Genomic DNA, 5,785 nt, shown 5'->3' with positions numbered 1-5,785 from the left:
TTCCATGAATTCCCCTTCTTTTGATTCACTGGTAACATTATTCACCCAGTCCACCTGCATACTGAAATGCCCCATGATCACCGTGACCTTGCCTTTCTGACATGCCCTATCTATTTCTCAGTGCATCTTGCGCCCCTGGTCCTGATCACTGTTCGGAGGTCTGCACATAACTCCCATTCATTTTTTTTGTCTTAGTGGTTCCTCAACTCCACCCAGACTCCATATCGTCTGACCCTATGTCATTCAGTGCCGTAGATTTGATTTCATTCTTAACTAACAAGGCAACCCCTCCCCCTCTGCCCACCTCCCTGTCTTTTCGATATGTTGTGAATCCTTGGATGTTTAACTGCCAGTCCTGAACACCCTGCAACCATGTCTCTGTGATGCCTACCACATCATATTCATTCAAGAGGATTGTGCTGTTAATCATCTACTTTGTTGCAAATACTACGAGCATTTTGCTAAAGTGCCTTAATGCTAACTTTCTTAGCATTATTAGAGAGATTGGAAATCCTAAAATGTCTTAAGCTATTCTTCCTTTTTGCTGTATTCCTAGTCTGCCTCGAGCTTAAACCCACCTGTACACATGCTATCCTGTTGCTGATCTTTCCATTTAACTCCATACTCCCGGTCTCTTTCACTTTCCCTTACCCCCGACTCAGAAGTTTAAAGTCCTACTGACCACCCTATTTATCCTTTTCGCTAGAACACTGGTGCCAGATACGTTCAGGTGGAGTCCGTCCCAACGGTACAGATTGGCCCAGTTCCAAAACTGATGCCAATGCCCCATGAAATGGAATCCCTCTTTCCCACACCAATCCCTTCGCAACGCGTTTACTTCCCTAACTTTCTTTTCCCTATGCCAACTGGCATGTAGCTCAGACAGTAATCCGGAGATTATGACCCTTGAGGACCTGTACTTCAATTTCTTTCCTAGTGCTTCATAATCCCTGAACAGGCCCTCTACCCTAGCTTTGCCTATGTTATTAGCTCCAACGTGGGCCACAACAATTGGATCCCCCACCCCCGCTCCAATATCCTTTCAACCCGGTCGGAGATGTCCTGCACCCTGGCACCGGGCAGGCAACACACCATGCGGGACTCCCGATCCGGCTTGCATAGGATACTATCTGTCCCCCTAATAATAGAATCCCCTATAACAACTACCTGTCTTTTTGCTCCCCCCTCTTGAATGGCCTTCTGCACCACGGTGCCATGTTCAGCTGGCTCATCCTGTCCACAGTCCGTTCCCTCATCCACACAGATGTCCTGGTTCTGACAGGAATGACCTCCAACAACCATAAACACCTTCCCATATGCCAGTTACGATTCCTTGCAGCATTGAGCTTGGCCCATGACACCTACTAATTTCAGTTTTGCTCGTGCTCCTTGATGCCCCTCCGTGAGAACCATTGTTTTTCTTTCAATCTTCCCCCTTATTTCTCCCCATCTTCATTTCCCAAAACTAAATCCCGAATTGGGTAGAGACAATGGGAACTGCAGATGCCGGAGCAGCCAAGATAACACAGTTCATCCAGCTCCACACTTCGTTATCACGAATTGCGTATCCTCGCGTTGTGCCTGTGTCTGAAAAGAATTTGTGGAGGTAGCAAGTGATAGATTTAATGTCAACATCCGTTGTACAGTTTGAAGCCAAGTTTATTGCAACAATTCGGCTGGCAAGTTTAAAAACAACGCCCGAACAGGGACTTGAACCCTGGACCCTCAGATTAAAAGTCTGATGCTCTACCGACTGAGCTATCCGGGCTCGCTGGTAACTTACAGCACAGTGGCATTCGTTGGAGAACATGCGATATTGTTTTCATCCCCCTTTAGATTTGCGGATTTCTAACGTCTTCTTTCTTGTGCGATCCCCGACCTCCAAAATGCGTTCGCAATTGCATGACACCAGCCCGAGTTCATCTCCCATCCTGCACCAATTACACACTCTCCCATATTTCTTTTTGTGGGCGGTTATGTTAAATGTTAGCTTCCTGAGAGACAAAAATAAAGCACCAATTTCACCTCAACGCTGTTTAAAGCTCCCTGCAAACACATTCACAACGCTTCGTGCAAATAATTACAATTGGAAAATTTCCACGTAAGCAATCACTGGTTGTTTAATGTTTTAACAAAAAGCTGAAGCTCGGGTTGCGGTTGATTCTGCGAGCTGACCGCTTTGAATGCATACGTTTTGTCTCGTTTCTCGGTGACATTTGTGAAGTTTCGTTTGCAGCGCTGTTGCTCTGTATCCAGCAACTTTGTTCTTCCCTTGAGTGCTGAGGATGGGTCACCGGACCCAAGACGTTAACTCCATTTCCACCACCGCCCCTGCCCCCCAACAGATGCTGCTCGACCTGCTGAGCTTTTCCAGCACCTGTGTTTATGTCCCTGAATTGATATGGCCCGGTCTGTTTTCAGTTTTGTGCCGTTGTGGGATGTGGATGGGGGTCTATTTCAAAGTGTAAGCCAGGCCTACGGGAATTCTCGTGCCCGCCTCTGTCTCGCCTGTCCTAGAACTGCAACTTTGTCTCAGTCAAACTGATGTCCTTGTATATCGGAGTGTATTAAAAGGGAGAGGTGGCCGCACCGTCAATGCATTCCGATGTCCAAGGACATCAATTTGACACGGATAAAGTTACAGTACTGGGACAAGCGAGACAGAGACGGGCAATAGAATTCCAGAAGGCCTGGTTTTCAACTCCCAATGCAATTAACACACATGTTGAAATGGACCCCATCTACATCCCACCACGGTGCAATACCAGAAACAATACTGCCCACCTTGACAAGATAGCAAAGTGTAGGGCTGAATGCACACAGCAGGCCAAGCAGCATCTCAGGAGCACAAAAGCTGATGTTTCAGGTCTCGGCCCTTCATCAGAGAGGGGGATGGGGTGAGGGAACTGGAATAAATAGGGAGAGACGGGGAGGCGGACCGAAGATGGAGAGAAAAGAAGATAGGTGGGGAGGAGAGTGTAGGTGGGGAGGTAGGGAGGGGATAGGTCAGTCCAGGGAAGACGGACAGGTCAAGGAGGTGGGATGAGGTTAGTAGGTAGGAGATGGAGGTGCGGCTTGAGATGGGAGGAGGGGATGGGTGAGAGGAAGAACAGGTTAGGGAGGCAGAGACAGGCTGGGCTGGTTTTGGGATGCAGTGGGGGGAGGGGATGTCCTCAAGCCGCCCCTCCATTTCGGACCTACTAACCTCATCCCACCTCCTTGACCTGTCCGTCTTCCCTGGACTGACCTATCCCCTCCCTACCTCCCCACCTATACTCTCCTCTCCACCTATCTTCTTTTCCCTCCATCTTCGGTCCGCCTCCTCCTCTCTCCCTATTTATTCCAGTTCCTTCTCCCCATCCCCCTCTCTGATGAAGGGTCTAGGCCCGAAACGTCAGCTTTTGTGCTCCTGAGATGTTGCTTGGCCTGCTGTGTCCATCCAGCCTCACATTTTATTATCTTGGATTCTCCAGCATCTGCAGTTCCCATTATCTCTGCCCACCTTGACAGACCGGATCATATTTAAATCAGGGCAGGACAGAACAACAGCGCTTCAACGGAGAATGCACAGCACTGATGTCACCCAGAAAGGAGGCGACACATTTGCATGAAAACCAGCCAGCCCCATGAATGGGCCAATAATTGCAGTCACCAATTGTTTATGAGCTACCCCACCCAGATGAGCTGGTTCTATAGTGTAGTGGTTATCACGTCTGCTTTACACGCAGAAGGTCCTGGGTTCGAGCCCCAGTGGAACCATTGCCATTTTGTGCAAGTTGAGATGTCGTGATGACTTCAGTTTTGCACTTCATATGTCCTCCAGTAATCCAAAGTTCTGAATAGAAAGAAATAAAATTGTTTAGGGATATAGCACATTGCCCAGAATGTGGTTTTCTATTCAATTTCTTCTTCAATGGGCCATTGAGTGTTAAAGTTGTCTGGTCATGATGCGGGCTGCATTTTGGAGCATTGTGCGCAGGATTGGTCAGCATACTGTAGAAATTATCTGGAGGCTTTCGAAAGGATGCAAAAGATGTCTATCAGAATGTTGCCTGAAGTGGTGTGTAAGGACAGGCTGGGCAAATTCCGACTGTCTTCACCAGACCGTTGAAAACAGATGGATGATCTGATAGAAGAGAATACAATAATGATGGGCCTGGATGGTGTGGACAATGGAAGTCTTCTCCCAAGGTGGAAATTTCAAATCTTAGAACGCCATAGGTTTAAGGTGAGAGGGGATCATTTTAAAGGGGATGTGCGAGGCAAACTTTTTATGCAAAGAATGCGGGGGGGGGGGTGCCTGGAATTTAAGGTAACAAAGTGTGAAGCTGGATGAACACAGCAGGCCAAGCAGCATCTCAGGAGCACAAACGCTGACGTTTCAGGCCCAGACCCTTCATCAGAGAGGATCTAGGCCTGAAACGTCAGCTTTTGTGCTCCTGAGATGCTGCTGGGCCTGCTGTGTTCATCCAGCTCCACACTTTTGTTACCTTGGATTCTCCAGCATCTGCAGTTCCCATTATCTCTGCCCACCTTGACAGACCAGATCATATTTAAATCAGGGCAGGACAGAACAACAGCGCTTCAACGGAGAATGCACAGCACTGATGTCACCCAGAAAGGAGGCGACACATTTGCATGAAAACCAGCCAGCCCCATGAATGGGCCAATAATTGCAGTCACCAATTGTTTATGAGCTACCCCAGCCAGATGAGCTGGTTCCATAGTGTAGTGGTTATCACGTCTGCTTTACACGCAGAAGGTCCTGGGTTCGAGCCCCAGTGGAACCATTGCCATTTTGTGCAAGTTGAGAAGTCGTGATGACTTCAGTTTTGCACTTCATATGTCCTCCAGTAATCCAAAGTTCTGAATAGAAAGAAATAAAATTGTTTAGGGATATAGCACATTGCCCAGAATGTGGTTTTCTATTCAATTTCTTCTTCAATGGGCCATTGAGTGTTAAAGTTGTCTGGTCATGATGCGGGCTGCATTTTGGAGCATTGTGCGCAGGATTGGTCAGCATACTGTAGAAATTATCTGGAGGCTTTCGAAAGGATGCAAAAGATGTCTATCAGAATGTTGCCTGAAGTGGTGTGTAAGGACAGGCTGGGCAAATTCCGACTGTCTTCACCAGACCGTTGAAAACAGACGGATGATCTGATAAAAGAGAATACAATAATGATGGGCCTGGATGGTGTGGACAATGGAAGTCTTCTCCCAAGGTGGAAATTTCAAATCTTAGAACGCCATAGGTTTAAGGTGAGAGGGGATAATTTTAAAGGAGATGTGCGAGGCAAACTTTTTATGCAAAGAATGCGGGGGGGGGGGTGCCTGGAATTTAAGATAACAATGTGTGAAGCTGGATGAACACAGCAGGCCAAGCGGCATCCCAGGAGCACAAAAGCTGACGTTTTGGGCCTAGGCCCTTCATCAGAGAGGGTCTAGGCCCGAAACATCAGCTTTTGTGCTCCTGAGATGCTGCTGGGCCTGCTGTGTTCATCCAGCTCCACACTTTTGTTACCTTGGATTCTCCAGCATCTGCAGTTCCTATTATCATGGGTGCCTGGAATTTGTTGCTCAGACAGGTGGGAGAAGCAAATGCAACAGCAATGTTTAAGAGGTTTTTAGACAGACTTCCCTTCAGGGGGGTCTCGACATCTGAAGCAGTTTTCAAGATAGTGAGAAAGTAGCAGTGCAACGTGTGGGCTCCTCAGCCCAGGAGCCCAGTGCTCGTCTAATTTGACGGCTTTAATTTTTCCTTCGCTGTGCTTTTTTAAAATGTTTC

At 47.7% G+C, this 5,785-nt stretch overlaps 3 non-coding genes across 3 annotated transcripts; 2 read left to right on the top strand and 1 right to left on the bottom strand.

Annotated features, from left to right (window-relative positions):
- Positions 1 to 1,695: 1,695 nt before the first annotated feature.
- On the bottom strand, positions 1,696 to 1,768 carry trnak-uuu (transfer RNA lysine (anticodon UUU)). The gene has a single exon. It is a non-coding gene; the product is annotated as a tRNA-Lys (tRNA).
- A 1,918-nt stretch (positions 1,769 to 3,686) lies between these two features.
- On the top strand, positions 3,687 to 3,759 carry trnav-uac (transfer RNA valine (anticodon UAC)). Its single transcript has one exon. It is a non-coding gene; the product is annotated as a tRNA-Val (tRNA).
- Positions 3,760 to 4,717: 958 nt separating this feature from the next.
- Positions 4,718 to 4,790, top strand: trnav-uac (transfer RNA valine (anticodon UAC)). The gene has a single exon. It is a non-coding gene; the product is annotated as a tRNA-Val (tRNA).
- The last annotated feature ends 995 nt before the right edge of the window (positions 4,791 to 5,785 follow it).

The sequence above is a fragment of the Stegostoma tigrinum genome, chromosome 46 (genome assembly GCF_030684315.1).
Source record: "Stegostoma tigrinum isolate sSteTig4 chromosome 46, sSteTig4.hap1, whole genome shotgun sequence".
NCBI lineage: Eukaryota > Metazoa > Chordata > Chondrichthyes > Orectolobiformes > Stegostomatidae > Stegostoma > Stegostoma tigrinum.
The sequence above is the reverse complement of the archived record's forward strand: the minus strand, read 5'-3'. Positions and strand labels throughout refer to the sequence as shown.